The sequence below is a fragment of the Numida meleagris genome, chromosome 2 (assembly GCF_002078875.1).
Source record: "Numida meleagris isolate 19003 breed g44 Domestic line chromosome 2, NumMel1.0, whole genome shotgun sequence".
NCBI classification, from domain to species: domain Eukaryota; kingdom Metazoa; phylum Chordata; class Aves; order Galliformes; family Numididae; genus Numida; species Numida meleagris.
Window position 1 is genome coordinate 77713144 of NC_034410.1, and position 24916 is coordinate 77738059.

A 24916-nucleotide genomic window follows, 5' to 3' on the forward strand; every position below is an offset into this window, starting at 1 on the left:
CACCACATGACCCAGTGCTGCCCCCACCATGGGATTCACACCCTCCACCTACCTTTGAGGCAAGGGCAGCCTGACCAAGAGGTCACACAGTCCCACCTGGGTCATGGATGTACTTCCATCCACCAGCTTCCCTCTTTCCATAGCTGCAGAGTTCTCACCCTCCATACCAAGGAGCTCCTCCCCTGTCTCATCCATGATCTCCCCTTTCCCCACGGTAGCAAGGGTGTTTGCCTCAGAAGGTGTTTTCCTCTCTTTTTCTCGGCTCTTTTCTTGTTTTACTTTGTACCTGAAAGGCATCTTATACAGAGCCAACAGGCAAAGGAAATGAAGCTGTAGTTGAATTATAAAGTGTTGTGGGGTACCCCAGAAACAGGAGTTGAGTCGCAAACATTTGTGAAGGAACATAAGAGTGCTCAATTTAGTAGGTGATTTATCACATTATGTCCAGACATATTTAAACAGAGGAACATTGTCAAATTAGCAAGAAACATCTCTGTTCCTTCAGTAGTGAATAAAATTATATGATTGCATAATATGCAGTAGATATACTATGTCATGACTAACAATGATAGCATTTCTATACTCAGTTAGTTCAATTAATTTTAAAAGGCCTCTGCAATCAGTAATTATGGCTTAGAAATCTCTTGTGGGAATTACCTTCTATTCATGGTTGAGGAAGTTGAAAACATTTACAAGAAATTAACATTTAAATAATTTTCCTTATTTTAAAATTGGGTGGAAACAAAATTATCCTTTAAATTAATGACTGAGAAATGTGTACCATGAGTGGAAAAACACTGCAAAACCAAAAGCCTGTGCATCTAATAATATTTATTTTAACCATAAACTAATATTTGGATGATAAGCATAAAGAAGCCTAATAAAATGCTTGATGGTTGTATGCATACTATTAGATATATAAGCAAGTAATTAATTAGATAATTTTATATTAGAATATGTGATAGCAGTGTAGCACGTGGCATATAACCAATTAATTCAAAAAGATTCAAACTGCTTGTGTCACATCGTCCCAAGATGAAATCAAAGTTCTGTCTTTTCCTAAGCAAATTATTGTAGAAAATCATTGCAGGGACTATTTTGGTCAGAGCAGTAACTACACTGATGCACAAAATCAGCACAATTGCATTACCATGTCTTCCTGCATGGTAGCTTCATGTGCTTACATTAAAGTCTCCACCTCTTACCTGTTTCTTAAAACACATTGTTTATGTCTTCAGGGCTTTACTCTAATTTTAGCAATTAAGAGGCATCTGGATTTTTAAAACAACCCATTGTAGAATTGGCTCACTCTATTTGAATCTTCTTTTAAAAATCAAACCAATACAGAAATATGTTGCTCTTGTTCTTTTTTTTTCCTATTCTTTGGTTGCAGTCTTTGATTTAAAAAAAAATGCTCTGGTGTTTGTTCTTACTGTTCGAGTGAGGACACAGTATGATGAACATATAATGAAGGATGATAATGAAGACACACCATCAGCCCCAAGTCACAATAACATAACAGAGATAGGAAGCAAAAATGAGAAGCAATGTAGAAGGCTGGAGGAAGGACATAGCTCCCTAAATGGGGTCTACAGGTGAGAGAAGTGGTTTCAAGATGATCCTCAAAATCATTAGCATTGTGGTAGTGCATACATGCATGAGCAGTGATTATCCTGTACAGGCAGTGGAGGTGTGCGAAGAGAAAAATCCTGCTTTTCCATACATCCAAGTATGTAATTCAGTAATCCATTTCTACAAGATCTTGAAAATGTCTTAAAGTGTTTTAGTTAGATCTCTGTTTGTTTTAAAATAATGTTATGTCGCCATTTTCTGTCTTCTGTTTGTGTGAACCAGATTTAGTGCTCCGCTCAACAGGCTGCCCAGGGAGGTGGTGGTCACCATCCCTGGAGGTGTTCAAGAAGCGTACAGATGTTGTATTGAGGGACATGGTTTAGTAGGAAATACTGGTGATAGGTGGACAGTTGGACTGGATGATCTTGGAAGTCTTTTTCAACCTTGGTGATTCTATGATTCTATGAAAGCAGTAGGGACTACTGCACTCTGCAGAAAGAATGTTTCACAATGCATAGCAGTGCAAGGTCCCACATGCTGTTCTGCAGTATAATTTGGTACTTGACAGGAAAGGCCACTTCTCAAAGTAAAACATAGCTCATTTTTCATGCTGGTTTGCTTCTTTGGGCTGCTGACAACTTTACCAGTTAGCAGAAGCGTCAGCACTTATTTAAGGAAGAGTTGCCTAGAGGCTCAAATTCCCTCACCTTACACAAAACGTAACAGCAGCAGTTATGCCTGCCCAGACTGTGACCAGATGAAAATCCTAACGATGTTTTAGATGCAGCAGTGCTTACGGTGTTTGGAAGTGGAAGGACGGGGAGTGCAGATGTAAAGTGTTACATACACGCTCACATCTTGGGGCTTCATTTCAGGTTGCTTTTCGACTACCTATTATTAACAGCTGTCAGAGTCAGGAAGCATGCTTCTTTGTGGAGGATAAACTAGTGGTAGAAAGTCTAATTCTTTTCTGAACAAGCTTTTTTCTGCTTGCACACACAAGCCTGGTCTTAGTAAATGCTTTTTTCAGCTAGTCTCTGTATCCCTCAGGAAACACTGTATCACGTGTATTGCGAGTAGTAGTGTACATGGAGATCTAATTACCTGACATGCAAGATAACGAACTGTAGATGCATAAGGGTCACCAATATGCAGATTGATGTGGCAACCAGCTTTTGCAGCAACAAGATTTTGTTCAAGATGAAAAGAATCATGTGTCTTTCTTCCTAGCTGTTATCTTCAGACCCATCTACAAGAATAGATGAAGTGGCTACAGCAGAAAGGAGGCTACCTATTAAACCCCTTCTGCACATAAAATTCCCATCCCTGTTTATGCTGAAGCTGACTGGTGTTGTTACGAAGCAGCATGGCAAGCTTCTGCTCCACAACTGGTCTGGCCTGGAGGCAGATTTACATCACTGTTTCTTCTGCATGTTAACCAGTCTCTGCCCTTACTGGCCCAGAACCACGGCACACTGCCACAAACATGCAGCTAAAGAGCAAGCATACACTGCATGGTGTGAACAGGCCAGATAACATTTAACGTTCCTGAATATGGAAGAAGATCTGCTGCTATATCTCTAGGTCTCTTCTCTTATGAATACAGACGTACCAGTAGAGAAGATAAAATCTGACAGTCATGATTTCTCCCTCTGGTCCCATGACAGCTCACGCTACTGGTCCACATGCTAAAGCCCACTCAGAAACTAGAAGACACACACGCTCTTCTGTTTTCCCTGGAAGTATTCATTTCATTGGCACTGTTGTTTTTCTTCTTGTCTGCTTTGTCTCTTCTAGATCCTGCGTATTCCAGGAACTTGTGAACATTATTCTGCTTCAGGCTATACTTCTGGTAAAAGTCATATGCCCTTAACTCAAAGAATTTATTTTGTTGCTCTTGTGTAATATGATTTACTTTGCCCTTGCGTAGGAGCTGGGATGGAAGCAGACGCTAAAATAGCCACAAGCGTTTTGATTATGGGAATCCTCTAGTCATAACTAGAGAAGGGATGCATTCAGTTCTGCCCTTGATGTGTGGCACAAGTTTTATTTCCTTACATAAGTACAGTAGGCAGAAATGAGCTAAAATGCTGGGAAATAATGAAATGCATGACCCAGAAAAAAAGAAAGAACAGTGGAATAATAATACGTAACATTTGTGCACTACAGTTAAAGAAACATGGAATGGCAAAATTGTTAAGCTAGCAAAACCTCAAGGAAGAACTTATTTTCCATTTTAGATCTGAAGAATCAATCTTGATATATTTTTTATGTAAGGAATTTTGTTAAGTTGTTGTTATATGGATTGTCCTGAGGCCGCTATCTGGCTGAGTAATCTTTGCTTGTTCATCAATGTAGGACAATCCATTATGAATGGACCATCTTATTGCCTTGAGGAATTTCAAAGATGAGTCCTTAAATGGCTTTGTATCAAATTAACTTTTACATATGTTATGTATATTACTCACAACGGTGCTACTGAGCCCATGCTGAAGGCTCCAACCAATATTTAATCAATGGGGGCTTTCACAGGGAATAATGAAATACAGTTTGCACAGATGACCATCAATTACATGGATCAGAACCTGGGATTATTTCTTTTGTTGGTTTTGGAACATGAAGTCTGTGAATTTCATTCTCTTTTCTCCAGAATTAGATTTCTTTGGAGGAAAAATCCTGGAAGAGAGATGAAAAAAGATTTCTATGAAAATTTAATTATATTTTCTGAAAACACCATAAGAAACATTTAGAACTGAGGTTATAAAGTTCTCTATTCCTAAAATTGCTATCAGAAAGATAGCAGGAAGAATGAAAATCTTAACTAGAATGATTATTTTCTAATATGATCATGTATAGATATATATACACATACACACACACAAGTTAGGCAGAGCAGATATAATATTTTTCATGCAAATATCTACCCCCTAGGTCAGACTTAAAATAAGGAGAACGCCCATTTTAATTATAAAATGTTGCAGCTTTTTTTTGGCTCTTATAGTAACAAAGAAAAAGCTCCAAGCATAAATGAAGCGATGCCAACACAGTTATCTAATTTATACTAATTAAAAAAAAAATGGAGAAATGAACAGCCCCTCTATCTCCCTATAAGAACTTGTTAGCAAACTCAGGAGCAAACTCAAGATTTAGACAGTTCAAGACAGCTTTTACAATAGTTGAAGATGTGCTTCCACAATTATTGACATAGTTACTGCGTCTAAATAAGGGTTATAAAGAGACTACAGTAAAGGTATACTGATTTCCTGAAAGTATTTATTGTCATTTATTCTATCTTCTAATTTGAAGCTTTGCTATTAATAGTTTAGTGGGGTTCCAAACAAATTTCACTGTAGGTGGGCTGAGGACTGTTGCCCACTCTACCAGGATTTTAGGCTTTGCCTGGGTGCCATCATGAAGATAAAATCTTTGCACTGAAATAGTTTGTCATTTCTGCTGCTAGAACTATCCTAAATTAGACACTATTCTCTGAAGCCAGAAGAATCTACTGATAAGAGGAGGAGAGAACAAGCTTGTGTATTGCTTTTGGTGTTTGTATGGCATCGCAGCAGGCTGTTTCCGTGGGGACTATATCCCTGTCATGACCATGTGGTATGTCGCATCTCTTCAACTGCACTGCATGTAATAGAGTAGTACATGGCTTGTGCTACTAAGTTCTTTGGGCAAACCATGATAACTGAAGGCAAGCATGAAGGCAAGAACTGCCCTTCTCATATTTATCATGCTGGCCTTCAGATATGCAAAATTCATTTGCATATCACGTTTGCCAAACTGAAAACAAAAAGTTCTTTTGTTCTCCATATAAAGTCTAGGGCCATATTGTTGCCCAGAGGGAAAATATATTTTGGTTTGTCACAAGCTGAATAAGAAGGCCAGCTGCAAATGATCTACCTTTCATTATTATTTCATATGCCAAAACTTTTCTTTGTAGGTCGGAACTTGAGTTTTCTTGCATGTTGAAAAGTATATGAAGGACATATCCAGGTAACCCACATGATTTCACTGTAGGTATAAGGATTAAGGATGTTTCAAGTTGTAAGAAAGAAAACATTCACTGTATCATTTTCTTCATTTCACTCAACTGTAAAAACAAACCAAAACTTCTGCATCTATTTGCAAGTTTTCTATTACTTCTGGATGTTCTGTGGGCTTTGGAGGGATTGCCAGTATATTACTATTCTGTCAGAAAAACAGCTTTGCCTTGGATCACAGATAGGTTAGATGGACTGTATCTAACATTGGATACTTATTCAGATGATCACTTCCATTATTTAAATATGGTGATAATGATCATGGGGAAGCTTGAAATTGAATGGAAAGCATGAAAAGCTAGGAGAAAGAAAATGTAATTCTCACAAAAAAAAAAAAGAGGAAAAGCACTTATATCTAATTAATGTGAAAATTCCCCCTAGGACCTTTTAATTACCTAGGAAAAGGCAATATGAGTATTAAAATATTTTAAAATTTAGGTCTAAGCCTAATTGCTTAAGATTCGCAGTTCAGATTTCTATCCAAACACTGTAAGTGGAATGAACAAAAAATACTAAATAACATTTGAAGCAAAACTAATGTTTCAAATGGTGAAATTGTCTCTATATTTTTTTTTTCAGAGAAGGGAATGTAAGCTATTTTAACTCACTAAGACAACATTTATATGGGTCTTTTACTGCTATATACAGCGAAGAGTTTTAAACATGTACTGAGCTGAAACATAGCAGAAAAAGGGTTATTTTTCACTTGCAACTACGTTTTTAGAAATTCAGCTAGTTTTGCACTTAACTGCTGTCCAATGTTAATAAAGCATTCCTCAACTGTATCAAAGAGCCCCAATATCTATTTAAAAAAAAAAAACCATAAATTTGTCACATCTTACAAGTTCTCTTCAGAAGGCACTAATCTCAGTCTTTTCTGAGCGTTTGCAAGGTTTTCAGTGGTATTGCCTTTGCACTTTGATGTATGATGCCTCATTTTGAAAAGAGTAAGAAACAAAGCTTTGTTTAGGGCTCTTAACAGCACTCTGATGACACCTCTTGCACACAAATAATACTTCTTCCATTATTTTTGGGATCTGGCCAGCAAAGAACAGTGCTGTTGTGCAGTAGTTTCACTTGGTGTTAATTCCTGTACTTTGTTGACTGAAAACACAATTAGCTTTGGACATTTTCTTTATCAAAGTTATTACAGTGCCTTTATTCTACAAAATCATACTACAATCTACACAAAGGCTGTTTTTAGCTGCTTTAAGACATTAAAAAGCAAGTTGCTGATAAGGTTGAAATACAGTGAGAACTTTTAAAATTGATGAAAATAGAAAGGGTGGATGAGAGATTGAGAAGTGGGAGGCAAAAAGCAAATGTAATAGAAACTACAACTACAAATCTGTAGGAATTAAAATGTTAACTTCAGTGTTAACTATCACTCTTGAAATAAGCTTTCATTTTTTGCTTGTTTACAGTCATATCCCAGGTCTTACTTATGCCTGTGTGAGCAAGACTTACCCATTCTCTTCTTTTTCACATTCCCTTCTTGTCTCCCATGTGCCACCTCAGCTTTCTGACCTCCAGGAACTGTTGCCTCTGTGTATTGCCCATTTGATTTGCAGTCACTACAGAATTCCATACCATAGTAAATAGGTCAGAAACACAACCTAAATAAAAAGGGAATACACTTTAGGAAGATTTTTTTTTTTTTTTAGCATTGTGAAGCTAATTCAAAAGCAAAAGAAGGGCTAGACAAGTCAAGAAGAAAAGACATTGCAATTTTTGTGGATGTTTTTGTTTTGTTATTTTAAATGAGTGTTTAAAGACAAAAGATTTTTTGCTTTTTTGCTCAGTTTTCAAATAGTAAGAATATTATAATAAAATTCAGCATAGTGACTTTATTATTATTATGAATCATAGTATTTTACCTCATGTTGCAAAAGGCCCAAGAGAATTTCATCTGGAGGTTTCTATTTCAGGTATAAATTAAGGCTACTGTTTGTCTCGCATTCTCGAGGAAAAGAAAAGGAGGACTACACATTGACACAAATCTGGATTGTTAGGTTACATGATAAAAGTCATTTTCCCACTCATAGAGGAATACAGAGGGACAATGATAGGGGAGCTCAAGTAAATCCTGCCCCAGCACCTTGCAAGCCCTCTCCAGAAGCCATCAGCCCACCAGAGACTCATCTTCACAAACCATGATGAGCACAGGGGAAGACAGAAATCAGAATAAAGGACTCAGAGGAAAGGACACCCTGCCTGGGTTCCTCCTAGCACTGTCTCAGGAGAGCCTCAGCCCCTGTGTCCAGGTGTGACACCAACCACAAGTCCTCAGGAGCAGCTTTCCAAGGCACCTTTCAGACTAAGAGCAGCTGCTGTCTAGAAGCGCAGCACAAATTATGAGATGCAGGGGAAGAACATTTGGGGATTACACATGGCTTATTATGGAATGTTTAGGAGAGAAACCACAGGTGGGAAAAGGGAGATCTTTAGGTGGTTTGGAGAGGAACAAGTGTGGAATAATGGGATAAGGGAATAGAAAGGGCTGGCCATGCACTGGTCAGTGCAAAGATCAACCTAATGAGTATGTGAAATGGCCTGGAAGCAAGGGTGAGTGGGAATTGTCCCTAAGGGACAGCTCTGGGTGCCAGAGTTGCAGGAGAACAACTGAAGTACTACTTCCTATATTCGCACTGATATCAATATGATCTCATGGCTGTTCCTCTTGGATTTTATTGGTTAAAAAATAAAAAAACTCATCAAAATGCTAGAATACAAGACACTGCATTGAACAACAGGTTGCTCAAAATTCATAATAATAGAAATCAATGAAAGCTAAGTAATTATAAGCATTGAATCATATTATTGTTACAGAGAAACATTGCAGAAACTCACTTCCCACACAGAATGAAGTTACAGGAACTTGATTAATTTTTTAAATAGCTTTTTCTCCCAACTCCAGGCGCATCTAGGAGAAATATGGCAAATTTTTTTTTTTTTGTGCTGCTACCTGACTTGTCTAACTCTGTTCTGTCACTTTGTATCCCACACACATCAGGAAATGACAGATTTCTTTTTTTTCCACAGGCATACACAGGCCAAGAGAAACAACAACCACTAAAACAGGGAAAAGATTCACAAGATCATTCCAATAGTAGTATTTAAAAACTCCCTTCCTCTCATGAAGTCATTTTGCTTGGAAACAATATGAACCCAGGTACAATGTCAAAAAAACTGTAACAATTTTTCAAGTGAATGGTACTGCTATACCTCTGAATAGAATGGTTATTGAATAACTAACAGAATATTCAAGTATAAAATGCATCAAGTCTGACCATTCTCTGTATTTTTTCCTCCCATTCTATAATCACTCATAAGGATGTGTCTGGTTATGTAAGGCCTTGTAAAATGTGGTGGATAACTTAGCATTTTTAATAAGAAAGTGCATGGAGAAAAAAAAAGTTTTTGCTTGGAAAGGGAATCAACAAAAAACTGCTCAGCCCAAAAAATTCTGAAAGAAAAACACATATTTTAGTGCTACAAATATGAATATACACTGTACTGTTCAGTTCTACCTAATGTCCACGATAGAGAGACACAGTAAATATACACAACTCTTAAAGATATTCAGTTCCCTCTTTTCCTTTCTTCATTTTCCCCATAAAAATAAGCAATATTGCCTTAAGAAAACAAGTTATTAATTATTAGGACAGCTTACAGTAAAGAGAAGTAGACCTTATCTTAGTAAGTAATGACTATATATTTCATTATTAAAGGGTATTAAAGACATTAATGTCTCCTTCACAAATGCAACATATCCTGTGGAATTTGGAGGAAGAATGAAAGATCCTTAGCAAGTTTTCTTTCCCACCCACTCTTTTGTATCCATTTACACTCCCTGGACTGTGGAAGTCCAAAGTATTTTTTCAGCATATGGTTTGAACAAATGGTATCCTCTAAAATCATCAAGGGCACTGGTCATCTTCTCTGCATCTTGTACTGGGCAAGAACAGTGAAAAAAACAGAAGGGTCCAATCTGTAAACACTTGTCTCCATGGCTGGTACCACTGACAAAACATTGGTAATTTTGACAACGAAAAGGCCTACATGGCACTGGGCTTATCAGCACCAGATGGGATTCACTTTAAGTGGGAAGAGGTTCTGAGGGGAAAAACTGGTAGGGCTCACTGGCAGGGCGTTAAACTCTGTTTGAAGGGGAAGGGAGGTAATAGAGATCCTGCTCATGATAAGGTGTGGGATGGCATAGCTATGTTACAGGGACAGGGTGCTAGCAGGGGCCCTCAACCTGGTATCCTGAGATGTGTTAGCAACACTGCAGCACACTTGAAATCTTATGACAGTGAGCCAGCTCTTCAGGGAGTTAGTCGACAAAATCCCCTGGGAATCTGTCCTCAAGGACAAGGGAGTGGAGCAGAGCTGACAGATCTTTAAGGAAGCTTTCCTTGGGGCATAATAGGTCTCCATCCCCAGGTGTAGGGAGTCAGGAAAGGAAGATAAGAGACCGACAGGGCTGGACCAGGACCTGCTGTTTGAACTGGAGAGCAAGAAGAAACTGCACAGGCAGTGGAAGACATTCAAGGAGACATTAAAGATCAGGCTGGATGGGGCTCTGAGCAACCTGATCTAGCTGTAGCTGTCCCTTTTCATTGTAGGGGAGTTGGACTAGATGATCTTTAAAGGTCCCTTCCAACACAAATGATTCTACAACACTGTGAAACCTATTTTCCTTGTCTTTCCCCATAAAAAACCTGAAAATTTATCTTTGATTACTTTATGTAGAGTACTGCAGTACTTATGTATCTACTGCAGTATAACCTGTCTTTGTACTCTGAAGTTTTCTACCAGGTTTGGTTGGACAAAATACTGAAAATCTGAAACTATTAATGAAAATAGATCTCTATTTGAAAACTTTAAATGGTGGTAGATGGATTTTAACCATTGAAATAAAAGCATCATGTCACATTGTCACAATCAGTCCTAATTTATACTAAGTTCTCCTTTGATCTTTTGTAGATTAAGAAAAAAGAAGAATCCTGTACTTTTTTTTGTCCTGGTATTCATTTCTTAACCACTGTATCTGAATTTGTTAAGTTTACAGTGTTTTATTTTGTATTAGTTTGCCATGTACCAAGCAGAACTGCAATGCATGAGAGAATGATCTTTTTCATTAAAATACTTGTTCTATATCCTTTAAGGATTTTTTTTAAAAAAGGATTTTAACTGTGAAATATTTTTTTTCCAAAAAATTGTGATCATGTGTTAAATTCGCTAAGCTATGTAAAAATAATTTGGGGTTGATGATCACTTGTGCTACAAATATTATACAGAAGTCTATCAAAAATATAGCCTATTTCTAATTAAGTAAGTACATACAGAATAAATATGTAGGCATCTAACAAAGATACACAGAATATTCCGAGCTAGAAATGTAGAAATCCCAAGAAGATGGAACTTACCCCTCTGGAGTGCAGCATGTGCTATATTACATTTGAGTCAACAGATTGGTATTTCTGAAAAGATAAATGAAGCTATGATTCCTAGCATGTACCAACAAGCTTTGAAATAGATTTAAAGAATGCATTGTTTTGTTTTGTTTTTTTTTTTTGTAATCTGATTTTAAACGTTAACTAGAAGTAGGGCTTAAAATGATATGGCAAAGTTGATTTTCAGCAGTACTGAATATGTTTGTGTGCAATTAACATGCACAGCACAACTGGCTGATCCCTCACTGCAATTACTCTATTCTGATACAATATTATATCTGTGACAGTAATAACCAGGGATTTTGAATGTTACAGAGGCACCCAAACAAACAAGTTAATCTGTCTGAATTTTTCCTTAAGTTTTCAAAAGTAATTTGTGGGGCCTTTTTTGAGTGTCCTTCCTGCCAAACTACTTGCCAGTGTCACTAGATACAGTTATCTAGAGAGGTCATGGAAGCCTTCCAGAACTAATGAAACCAATTTTTAATTGTTAATTCTTTAAATATTGGAACAGCTACCATTTCAGATCCAATATATTTAAGACTAAGCTGCCTAGGAAGAGGGATTCTCTCCACTTGTATGTTAATAAGATCCTATTTGGGGACTAGGAGAATGCGTACACTAAACAAACACCATTTTTATTTCATGTAACACCAGGGAGTACTTCCTGTTCCAGATTTTGCTAGATGCGACTTCTGGAAACAGACAGGGCACAGAAAATGACAACTCCAGGAGACAATGTGGCATCCCCATTCAGAGAAGAAAGAAACATTTGTTTTGGTAACTCTGGTAGGTAAAAGATACCTAGAGTTTGATCTGACATACTAATGTGCAACTCAGATTTCAATGAATAAAAGAAATTGCTATGAAGCAGTCACCCTTATATAATGGATTAGTTGCTTGCTGCATGGGAATTTCTGTGTAGAAGTCATGCCTACTAATGAGAATTGCTTCTATGACAAGATAACCCCACCAATAGTAGAATTTTTCTTTTGTGAAGTAAAGGCTTAGTCTCAGTGATGTGACAACCATGACAGAATGAACAGCACTTTTAACTAAGACAGTTCAATTAGTAGCAAACGCATTTCCAGGAAACATAACTTCACCTAAGTCAGTGAAGCTTTCCTGGCAGGACAGTTACTGCTGTATACAACAATTTGGCACCTACCTGACTTGATTTTCAAAAGTGCTGAACCTTCAACATGTTCATTGTAACTGCTAAACTAGGTACCTGCAACTGGACATAGGAGCATCATTAGCTTTGAATTTCTGTACCTTACTGCTGGTGCTCTCGTGGACTCTGCTAAGACTTCTGCAAACAGAATTGTCCAAATACATCAGTGAATAACCACCATGTTACACTTGTGCAGCAAAAGAAGACAATGAAAGTGCCTTCTACTGGGATATAAGTGCTATGGAACAATAGAAGAGGACAAAGAAGAAAAGTTAGCTCACCCTTTCCAATGACTGGTGATAGCTCAACAAGAATACAATCTCTATTTAAAAACAAACAAACAAACAAACAAACAAAGTGCTGCCTTGGCTGCTAACCCTTGAATGAGGGTGAGGATGGGCAGACGCAGGCTCCACCCCTTCTGGTCACTCAGGTGCATTGCTTGCACCTGAGCTGCCTGGATTAGCCATGCCTTCTCACCTGGTGTTCAACCATTGGTTCAGGCAGTGACCTGGCAATTCCACTGCCACACTGTAGAATATATTTTTTATTAAATTGGTTATCAGTCAAGTCTAAGAAAATTGTGAGGTTTAGTACCTTGAAAATTAAGACTGCTTTTTTATTTTAAATAGCTGGCTTTTGTCATTAAAGCTTGAACATCCTAGCTTTATATAGTTAATATATCTATAGCTTTAGGTAGTTCTATTATCAGAAAAATAAACAGAATTCTTTCTTACTGTATCCCACAAAATTATTATGAGGTCAAGTTGACAAATCCTCATATGAAGTTTTGAAACTCTTCAAAAATATTTCTTAATATTAAAAACTCTTAATATCATAAAGCTGATCTAGACCCAAGGATTGACTGAAAAATGCCCATACAACCTCTCCACAATGTAAAGCAATGAACAAGGGTGAAATATGCTTAAGCAAAAACATTTCCAGTGCTCTCCAGTGACCACACTTGATTGGATATGATTTACCGGCTAAGTCTTTTAAATTTTTCCCTATAAATGGGCATATGTTTTTGAACATAACATGGCCTTGTTATTAGAGATATATCCAAGGCGAAGTATGTATAATCAACAGGAACATACTGTGTTATTTATTAATTGAAAAGGTGGAGTGTTCATTAAAGATGGTAATTGTACTTGTATCTTCCTGTCATCTGTGTAACAACTGCTCATTTCCTACCTCCCCCATTCCTAAAGCAGTGCCTAACTTATCTATGACAGTGACAGCAGTAATTCTTATATAATGGAACCTGCTTGACAGATAAAAATATTCTGGAATAATTCAGATCTTAATTTTGTTAGTAAGAAATATTTTCTGAACCCATCTTAAATAATAAAATTATAATTCCTGCAATAAGATAAAACATAAAGAACCTCTGCAGTTACTTGCTTGAAACTAGACCTCATTGTGGCCTTCCAGTACTTGAAGGGAGCGTATAAACAGGAGGGGGATCGATTGTTTGTGAGGGTGAATAGCGATAGGACAAGGGGGAATGGTTTTAAGCTGAGACAGGGGAGATTTAGGTTAGATATTAGGAGGAAGTTTTTCACACAGAGGGTGGTGACGCACTGGAACAGGTTGCCCAGTGAGGTTGTGGATGCCCCGTCCCTGGAGGCATTCAAGGCCAGACTGGACGTGGCTCTGGGCAGCCTGGTCTAGTGGCTGGTGACCCTGCACTTGGCAGGGGGGTTGAGACTCGATGATCTTTGAGGTCCTTTTCAACCCAAGCCATTCTATGATTCTATGATTCTATGATAAACATTATTTTTGTACACGTCTAAAACCTGTATGTTTTCTTTCTTGCAAGAACCATAGCTTTGTGAGAACATTACTACATGGATGGATTTAATCAAAGTTTTGCAGTGCTTTCAGATGCCACTGCTATGGGTAAACAGCTCAAAAGCTTGAAAACATGGCCATTTCAAAAGGATGGACACCAGTAAATCTATAGTTTGGAGCAACCAAGGTAATAGGATTAGTCCAGAGCTTCTGGTTACAGGCACAGGTTTTAACTACATCTACAGTGTTAAATGTATCACTTTCAGAGGGAGACTTTTCTTCTCTAGGAGGCTGACTGTGCATTCTGTGTGTCCTTTCTTTTGGCTTTCTTGTTGTTCCATGGTATTATGACTTTATTAGCAGTATCAATGTGAAACCTTTGCTGCACCCCACCAGGATTGTTTTTCTCCAACAGGAAACTGAGGATGTAAAATCATAGCATCGCTTGGGTTGGAAGGGACCTCAAGGATCATCAAGTTCCACCTCCCCTGCCACTTGCACGGTTGGCAGCCGCTAGACATGCCCTGCAATAAAGTACAGTGATGCACAAAGCATTCTGTGTTGAGGTTGGACTACTGCATGTGGAAGGAAACAACCATCAAATTTGCTCATCCTTACTGTGGGTTGGGAGGTATCTCAGAACCACACTTGTGTTTTGTTCTGGAGAGAAAAAACTGATTCACTCCAAAACAGATCCTGTGGCTGAATTAAAATATATGCACATAAAGAAGCACATGTGCACAGCCCCAGAGGGAGCTGTGAAGCTAAACTATCTGGCAGCAGAGACATATGACTTGAGACAACTAGCTTCTCTGACCTCAGGAGGGAAGTGCCTGGGAGACTATAGAGCATCCCAGTCTCAAACACCGTCTAGAGGAATTCAACAGATATCCTTGATTGAAGATTACCAGGCATCTGGCCACCCAGGGAAAAAACTGAGAACGCAGAATGTGGGAATCTTGGCTAGAAGGCTTTCCACACTTTCCACATTGCCAAAATCAAAACTTGAGATGTATGTCTTCCTACAGAATCTCATAGCCCCATTTCCCTAGAATTTAACCAAGTAACTGCACTGTATAGGAAATATGCCTGTAATTTAATTAATTTTTCAAACTTGCATCATTTTCATGTCTGGTGTTTGTGTTTTTGTTGTTGTTTTGTTGTTTCTTTCTTTCTTTCAGAACTGATGAATCAGTGTTTTCTGCTGAAATAGTATTTTTCCTGAGCAATACCGTTTACATATCCAAGAGCTCTTTGTAGCAGCATTCATATCACTGTGTGGCCTAGGGTTGGGACGAGGATGACAAAACTATAGCAAACTAGCAGTGCAGCTCAGCTGGAATTTCCTGCCCCACAAATGTCTTCAAAATGAAACTTTCTATTGGAATCTGAAAATTTAGAAAAAAATTCACAGAGGGATAGACTGAATGGGTGTGAAATGTAAAATAAGCTGAACTGTAATACATCCAACACAAACACAGGAGCAAAGGGGAAGGATAAATCAGAAAGTATCTATTACATCCTTGTCTATTTCTAAAGTAGCCCAACTTTGCTAGCTGGTATTCCCACTTAGTACAATTTCCACTATAATCATTTGTTTGTTTTGCAAGGAGTGCAGCTGGGGCCTTTTGAAAAAAACTTGTTGTTGGATTTTAGACATTGAAGGTGTGTTCAAATGCCAAAAAAATAAATAAATAAATAGGTGCCTTAAAATACCAGAGGTGAGACTAGAATTTTTACATTAGAATTGCAGACTGTATGATATTTGCACGTTGAAGTTCTGAACATCTAAAATAGGATGAAAATGAATCTGAGTAGAATCATACCAGGATTTTTTCCTGTCTCAGTTTTCTTTCTTATTGTTGCTCTAAATTACTGACAGCATTGATGACATGCCTGTGGTTCTCCCTTGTTCAGACTATCTGCTGAAAGTGCTCAAAGAAGTGTGCACAAGGGGCTGTGAGACTGGATAAAGGAACTCAGACTAGAGTTGAATGGTGATGACCTTCCTGGAGCCACCTGCAGTGAAAAGTATAGTGCTTGGATTTTTCCTGCTGCTGGGTTTGGTAATGAACAAATGGTGCTTGCAGTAAGCAGAGAACACAAATGGGTTTTTTTAAAGAATATATTTTATCATCAGACCAATAAGAATTTGCTGTGATGGGATTTTTTTAATCACCTTATTTATTTTACATATAAAAGAGCCGAAGTTAAAATTTAAGGCAAGTTACCTGCTGCATTACACTACTAGCTCTCTGGGAAGCAAGGCTGCAGTGTAGTTGTCACCAGGAATGATCACCAATCTTAGACAACATCTGTGTTAGATTCAGCATTCAAATTTGGTGCACAGTCGTGACAAGGACCTCCAGCAAACATAATTTACAAGCAAAGACAGCACGGCTGCTATTTCTGTTCCTCTCTTCTGGGCTCTGAAGTCTAGCAGGATCTACTAAGCAATCCTAGAGCAACTAAGCAATCTAAAATCTATGAAAGTGGTACTGTGTTTATTGAGTGAACTGAAAATCAGTTCAACTGCAGATCCTCCTAACATAATCATCTCTTGCCATACATATGCCCTGAACTGTTAAAGAAATTATAATACCTAAACAACAATGTATATTTATTTAATTAACAAATATTCCTTCCACGCATAGGAACAAGGGTTCCTCTTGTTAGATGCCATACAAACATAACAGGAAGATAGTTCATACCCTGAAAATCATGAAATCTAATTTCTCTGGAGTGCCTTAATATGTTCAAAGTATCACCCTTGTTTATTTGCCCAGAATGGTCAAAAAATCAATGTGAGATGAGGGAGGTTTTTTATTCCCTAAAAATGTAGCAATTCCTCCTGGCCTTCTGAAATAGAAAAGCTGCCTGCTCCTCAGGGAAGCTGTGTGCAATTTCAGAAGTTCTACTTTGGGTTTTGATTACAGCAGTTTTCTTCCCAACGCTCAGCTATACTTCCAGGCTCCTTCCATATTCAACATTGAAAGACTTTACAATACAGGGTTCTATAATAGAGTAGGAAGAACACCATCAATTTTCCTTTCTTTCTCCCCTAAGCTCTGCAGTGCTGTTTGTTAGAAGCATAATGAAGGCATTGTAGACTTAGTAACACAATTGCCAGTATTTTTTAAGCACTAAATTGTCCTACCTGCTACAGAGGTGCATGACTTCTCAGAACAGAACCCTTTCCTATTTCTTTTATTGGTTTCTGTCTTATACAACCAATGCTGCAGCTTAGATGAAAAGCAGAGAGAATAAGAAGAGCAATGGACATTGTGGAAGAAACACAAGAGAGTGAAAATATGAAGGTACACTCCAATACCTGTTGAATTCATATTTTTCTTTGTATTGACATACAGTTGCAAGAAAATAAAATACTTCCTTTCCTCCTTTGCTGAGAAATGGCTGCCTGTCTCCTTTATGTGTATTAGTCTGAGATGAAATGTATATTTGCTTATAAATTTAACCAGGTCTCATGTGTAGCAGTTGTGAACTGAGGCAAGAAAAATAATATTGATAAAGTTAAAAATATTGTTTCAGGGAAACTCAGAAAATAATACCAAAAAATTGTCTCAAACTTTCTGAACTTGAAACTAATGTCTTCACCAGTGTGGCACAGAACCAAAATCAATGACAATAGATTAAATGTAATACACTAGATGTAATGGCTGCATTTTGGAAGAAACGGAATCTCAAATTGTCTTTATCAATGCTGCTAAAAAAAAAGGTCTGGTACATGTAGAATTTAAATGCACTGCAATCCAAGTGAATGAGGATGTATGCAGGTGATACTATCTAACATGTATTTTGCTTCAAGAGACAGAACTCTGGGATATCTTTCCAGTGCCTGTGGGTATGATCATCTGCTATAGCCCTGTCACAAAGTATTCCTAATCTAACCAATACTGAAGCTAGGTAAATTCAATTGAAGATTTTGGGCTTTAGTGACTACTATGTATGGTAAAACCCTTGTAGCTACTGAAACTAGTTGGAAAAAATTTCCAGATCCATTTTCATTTCATGCATATTTTTTCAATTTCACCTCTATTTCCTAATGCAATGTTTACTGGAGATAGTACAATTCTGAAACAGTGGTGAGATGTGCTGCCTCATTACATGTTGAGAAATAATAGAATCATAGAATCATTAAGCTTGGAAAACACCTCTAAGATCACCCAGTCCAACCATCAACTCATCAGCACCAGGCCCACTACCCATGTCCCTCAATGCCACACCTACACGTTCCTCAAATACCTCCAGGCAAGGATGGTGACTCCACCACCTCCATGGGCAGCCTGTCCCAACACCTCACCACTCTTTCTGAGAAGAAATTTTTCCTAATATCCAACCTGAATCTCCCCTGGTGCAACTTGAGGCCATTTCCTCTCATCCTATCACAGTTAACTGGTAGAAAAGGGCAACCCCCACCTTGCTAGAACCTCCTTTCAGGGAGTTGTAGAGAGCAATAAGGTCTCCCCTGAGCCTTCTCTTCTCCAGTCTAAACAAACTCAGTTCCTTCCAACTTTTTGTCTACATGGGGGAGAAGGGACTTTTGCTGATATCTGGAATTGGCTCATGCAAAGGACTGTTGCTGCAGAAATAATGTTTTTTTGAACTTAATCTAAAACTCACCAGGGGAAATGAGAAATCATTATTTCCAGCAAGATTCTAGGCAGGTCACTGGCAAGCACAAGTGACCACATTCCATCTGGTTAAGCCAGACAAACTAAGTGGTGGGGGAAAATGTTCATATTCCATTTTCTCTGAGCATTTGCTGTTTTCAGACATTTATACTAAAAATTGACATTGTTTTGAGACTTTTTTGTCTTGTGAAGGTGATGTTAATTGCTAAAGAAATAGGTTACCCACTAGAGAAAGAGTTGTGAGAGAGCCGAGCATCCAAATGCCTGCTTTATTTGCTATTTAAGAGGTAATTTCAAAATTTAAAGCTGCCCAAAGTGTCTGCTGGATAGCTTGGAGGTAGAAAGGGCAGTGAGAAAAACCCATAGGGAATTATTTCTGTTTGGTTGAGCAGCTCAGAGTGCTTGTCAAGCATTAGTGGCGTAAGTTACTTTGACTTCATGAAATGACAATCAGAGCATGGCCAAGATGAATTCACAGATTAAGTGACAGCCTTGGATTTCAATCAAGCTCTCATCTTAGCAAGGACTGTTTTTTTGGTCATATTTTTTGTCTTGACAGCAGGCTCCACATGTTGATTATGATCTCTGTTCCTTTCATCAGTTTCCACACCTCTGAGAAACGTAAACAAAAAATATAAGGAACCCAAAATATTGTCCCATTTAGCAGACCTAAAGGGCTCCAGCTCTAAAAGGGCCACTGTCTATAAGCAGGTTAAGATCATAACTCTGACCTGTCAAAAACCACAATTTAGAGATGATTTTTTAAGAAATAGAAACAAAAATAGTTATTATTACCTGTCTCTTTTGTGTGGCCCTTCTTCCAGAAGGAGTCCTAGAATTTGTTGTGAGTTTCTGGATACAGAATTTCACAACTGGATGACAGTTTAGATGTGATGTAAACAACTTGCTATATGAAAAATGAAGTACAGAAAAATGTTCATTAAAAGCTGAAAATGAAATCATTATATTAAAAGGTAGCACAGTTAACACTAAAAAAAAGGGTATCTTAGAATACAGAGTAGAATTTAAGCTATGGAATTGATTCACTGACAGATAAAATAGAAGCAATTTAGAGAAAAGTTAACGGAATTTCAAAGATTACACACTTAAACAACTGATTTCAACTTAATGGCTGGCAGACCTCTGTCTACCTTTCGCATTCACTGGCATGCTTTTCCTTCTCTGTTTTTCAGAAATGGCAAATACAGGATGGATGGGACATCCATCAACAGTGAGACTCAGTTTTCAAAAGCAATCTGAATGACTATCAGAATTAGAGAGTACAGGATTTGCAGGATGGATAAGGTGGTCAACAAAGGGGGAAATACAGCAGGTACAGTTGAAATAATGTCAGTAGAAGGTGATAAGTGGAGTTTTTTAAGTATCACTCCTAAAACTTTTTTTAGTATTTTCATCAATAGCATTTTCATAAGGAAGGCATATGTTAGGCTGGGATCCATTACCATAAAACAGGACTGCTGAATGACCACAAGGACTGAAATAAAGAAAATGAGAATGAAATCAGTATTACCATATGCAAGGTGATGCACTTAAAAAATATTGTATATCTCAGCTATGAATTGGGAGTTCCTTTGTGGAAATAAATGATAAAATACAAAACCAGTAATCTCAGCTAATTCTTTACAGGTCAAATAAAAACCATCAAGAAGATTGAGGTCAGGGAAAACAAATACAAAGCATTTCAAGTGCAGAAGGGAAAATGCTAGTATAGTAAAAGATATTGGTGGGACTCCATCAGGAATACAAGATAAATTCCTGACTATCAGTGCTGAAAAACAGGAGTGCAAAATAGAACAGGTACAGATGACTACAAAATTATGTCTATGCTGTGGATATGGGCACCTCACAGCATTTCTTTCTAAAAGAAAGTTAGGAAAAAAGGAAAGTTAGCAAAAAGTTAGGAGGCTTTTGCTGGAGGCTATTGCTGTTCCACTCCATATGTGTGCCTTGATTTTCTTCCAAAGCAAATGGGTGGAAATGGAGCCGTGAACCTCCAGATTTCACCCCAGTGCAGAACCTACAGTCCAGAAGACAAGTTTCACTCACCATGTGAATAAAAGTCTGTAACTATTTATAATTTAAAAGAGACAAAAAAAAAAAGCTTGTTCTTTCCTAATGTTGAAAATGAAGTCCTATGTGGAACAATTGTTATCTATAAATAGAGAAGAGCATTAATACCAGGAAGAGAGAAGATCTAGATGATAAACCTATGATAAAAGCAAATGGATAAAAGCAGCCTATATCCGTGTTTAGCTGGGTTCATAGCAAATATCAAAGCAGTGAAATTATGGGCAATGTTTCAAAAGGAGACCTAGCAGTTTTCAAGCATTATTGCTTTTACAGATGGAATTTCAAGTGCCCGGGAAGAGGATTGTCAGATTTTGTGCTTGTGAAAGGAGAGGCCGGGAACAAAACCTGCAGAGACTTCCTTTGCAAAATTTCCCCTCTACAATTGTTTGATGGTTGTTTCTCATTTATCATTAGTTTTTATTTAGCCACTTTCATTACATACACTGACTGCTGACAGCATTGCATTAGCACAAAAGCAGGTGAGATTGCATTAAACGATTTGCAGAAATGTAACTATATTACGCCAACAATTTTACCTATATCAAACAAACCTTTGTTCCAGTAAAGAAATACTAAGTTTGTTACACAGCATTTGTCATTATGGTGCACTAACTACTAATGATTATTTAAGATCTTACTAAATACTTGATGATGACATATACCTCATGTCATCGTTAAGTATGGAGATGCAGGTAATCTTCCAAATTTCTCATTTATAGCCACACAGAGGAGTCACTATACATTTTGAGTTCTAGAGGCTAGATCATGAGCAGCTAACTGCCTCATTAGGAATAAGTGTTTAACACTTGAACTTTTAAGAACTCAATTTTTCTGTTCTCACTGGTTCAAGTCCACTGAAAACTAAATTTTTACCGGGAAATTCCTTGAGGATCTAGCAGCACCCAAATCCCTTTGCTATTAAGCAGATCAGAAACTGTCCCTCTTCTGTTCTTTGCCATAATATAAACTATCTTTCCTCCATCTTGTTTTCAGACCTACAGAAGGCATTTGTAGAGGTAGCCTGTGACCCGGTAAAGATTCATCCCCTGCCATTCAAAGATTTTGGGACTCTGTTAATGGCTTCTGACTTGGTATTAGCAAGTGACTTGGAGGTGTAGATCCCACACCAAGAGCAAGGCAACTAAAAGTAACGCACACCTGTGTGGCACTATTGCCTGCTGGAGCAGATACTCACACTGCAACCCATGGAAAAACCAATGCAAGAGCAGGCAGATGTTCCAGAAGGAAAAGTCCTAGCTTCACATTCTGGATCAAGAATGTGAGGAGGAGAAGCTATGTCTACCACTATGCACTGGCTTTACATTCTCCATCCTCCCTCTGTCTCTTGCAGGGGTAAAGAAGCCTGAATTAGTGAAGTTGAGCCTGGGAAAGGGAAGAGGAAAAGGCTTTTTTTTTTTTTAAATGTGTGTCTTTTTGTTTCTCACTGACAAATCTATCTTAACTGGCAATAAACTAATATCACCAAATTGAGCCTGTTTCGCATACAACAGTAAGTGGTAAGTTATGTCACTGTATTTTTCTTGAACCAAGAGCTTCTCATACCTGTTATTTTATTTTCCCATCCAGCAGTGTGTGAGCAACCAGGTTGGAGTCTGTTAGCCAAGGCTACCCCACCACGTAGTTATGTCTGGAAGACGAAAAAAAATAACTGCTCAATGAAACAGTCAAGATAAATATTGGGACTTCACTCTTTCAAGAGTCATTCTCTATAGCTGTATTTTTTTTCTCTATCATATGTATGCCAAAGGGTTGTTGTTTTTTTAAACAAAGTTAGAGGCTCCTGTTTCACATCTGTAACTCTTGCTGCAGCACACCTACCCACAGAAGATCTTTTTTCAATCATTATGTAGCAAGGATAGCAAATTCTCTTTCTATTCAAGGAATACTAATTTGAGTGCCTCTTTATTATAGTACCCTAAACTTTTTTGAGGGCAGCACCTACACATATTTGCCTCTGAAGAATTATACGCTCATGATAAAACTGTCAACTTCTTACATTTCTGAACATTTTAAGATAGTACAAAGCAATTCCCGCTGTAATAGCTCACTACATTGACTTGGTATTCAAGGCCCAATGTGTGCATGCTCAGAAGGTGTCATGTTCTGGAATCAAGCACAGCGAAGTGCTGGACTGTCAGGTGAAGCAGGCTGAAGCTTTAGATCGTGAGTGTAAAACAACCATAGTTTCAGACCTCAGAGAAGCCTCCTTCAGAAATCTAATGTGGATTTGAGAAATTACAATGACCAAAATGTTTTTAGCACACTTTCTGTGATTTACTGTAGCACATCCCATACTCAGACAGTTGCTCAGAGGACGCAGACTCTGAATAACTCAAAGACTAGTGACGTCTTCATGGTGGTTTTTTTTTCCTGCTTCTGAGGGACAGATGAGGAAAAAAGCTAGGTTTAATAATGTCGCTTTGTAATAGAACAGAACAGTGATCTAATCTTTGTTTGTTCTTTCCACTTGCCTACACAGAGAAATTAGTTATTTATCAAGTGCCGATGCAAACACAATAACTTTTCTAACCTGTGTATTGGAGACATGAGTTTGGAGAGAGAAAACCTGTTGCACGCTTACCTCACTCAGTACAGCCCAGAGTTAACTGATATGGACAACAGATGCTTTTATTCAGTTTAAAATGGTAGGATGATTCAAAGGCACGTATTTACCTGAGAAAACTTATATTCTGTTGTTCAGGCAGGGTTGAATAATCTTCTCTGAGGGCGTGGACAATGTCTGAGGGCATGGATGAAGTCGGACAGTCAGACAAAGACAGCATTCCTGCTCACAAATTTTACTCACTCCCTAACTTGTGGGAGAAGCGACATGCTGACTTGTTTCCATGGATATGGCATAGCACAGTACAGCCAAGGCACAGCTAGAAGGGGACAACACAGCCCTTCAGACATACCCACTGGAATATAGTTATCTTAGGGACTGGCACTGTTTCTTACCTCCTAGTGGGCTGGTCAGACTTCTGACACAATTCTGCCTGCACCAGTTCCTTAATGTGACCACCAAAAGTCCTTGTGGGTGCTACACTCATACAACTACTCAAGCAAAAGATCTTTAAGCAGAAAGATCTACAAACACACGTCCCTCTTCCTGCTGTGTCCTTTCACAGCCCCTTCCAGCCCTGCTCTCTAACAGTCTAACAGGCTTCATCAGATTCCTAGCTGCAGCAAGTACTGTGTTAACCCTCTGCATCTGTAGGGAGCTTGAGCCAAGTCCTAGCTTTTACCTGACATATCTTAGCATACAACTATTTTACTGACTCCCAGATTCTTACTATACACCTCCTCCTGTCAGCTTCAAGACCAAAAAACATTTCCTAAATCTGCCTGTTAACTTCCTCATGAGAATAGATGAATATTCCACTGCTTTCCCCCCCTCCCCATCCCAACGTAACAATCCAGACACAGAAACCACACTTCTCCCTACAGCCTCCCACAGCCCTTTTAAGGGAGTGCAATGTATTCCATCTGTAAACTTCAGCTACCTGTTACAGGGTTATACAATTTGTCTTCAAGCAGCAATGAGATCTATCTATTAATTATTAGCAACAGAGAGAGATTGATTTGAGCCTGCCTTAGTTGTTCCTATGGTTATATAAAACAAAAAAGAATGTTCTGTACACATTTGTAATGAGTTATGCAAGAACACAACATTAAGGAGATACTGCTATCTTTGCAGGGATAATTCTTGCCTCGAACACATGGAGTTCTAGCATTTTCCTGTCTCTGGTCTGAGTATATTTTTATCCTCATTTGGTTTTGATAGCATCTGCTTTAGAGAAACAGTATGTTTCCTTGCATTAAACAACTGCTGTACATAGGGGCTAAGGAAAATTACTTAAAAGCTTAAACTCTTTTCTTTTGGTTGTGTGTCTTTCAAGGCTGCTGAAAATAGTTTGATAAAAGGCACATTGCTTGCTTCAGTAATTATAAACTGATAAATGTTTCTGAATGCCACAGCTGCAAAGATCTTCACTAGTCTCCTTCAGTTTCCTCACTACAAGCCTGCAGATCATTATGTCTCTGTTGGGAACACAATAGTATTAGGAAAATTAAACTGTTTTTGAATACACTGAAAAAGAGAGG

General features: G+C 38.1%; 2 long non-coding RNA genes across 3 annotated transcripts in view; both read right to left on the reverse strand.

The window, feature by feature from the left end:
• Positions 2151–12645, reverse strand: LOC110395069. Its single transcript, XR_002436137.1, has 5 exons — positions 12536–12645; positions 12249–12317; positions 11054–11107; positions 7089–7237; positions 2151–4248 (listed from the first exon to the last, which is right to left on the reverse strand). It is a non-coding gene; the product is annotated as an uncharacterized LOC110395069 (long non-coding RNA).
• LOC110395070 overlaps positions 19497–24916 on the reverse strand; it is a 35288-nt gene continuing 29868 nt past the window's right edge. Inside the window, exons 1-4 of one of the 2 annotated variants that reach the window (XR_002436138.1) lie at positions 23486–23644; positions 22355–22439; positions 20164–20195; positions 19497–19607 (exon numbers count right to left, since the gene is read on the reverse strand). This is a non-coding gene — a long non-coding RNA (uncharacterized LOC110395070). Of the gene's footprint in view, positions 19608–20163; positions 20196–22354; positions 22440–23485; positions 23645–24916 lie in introns of those variants that run through there. The other variant, XR_002436139.1, reaches the window with a different exon arrangement.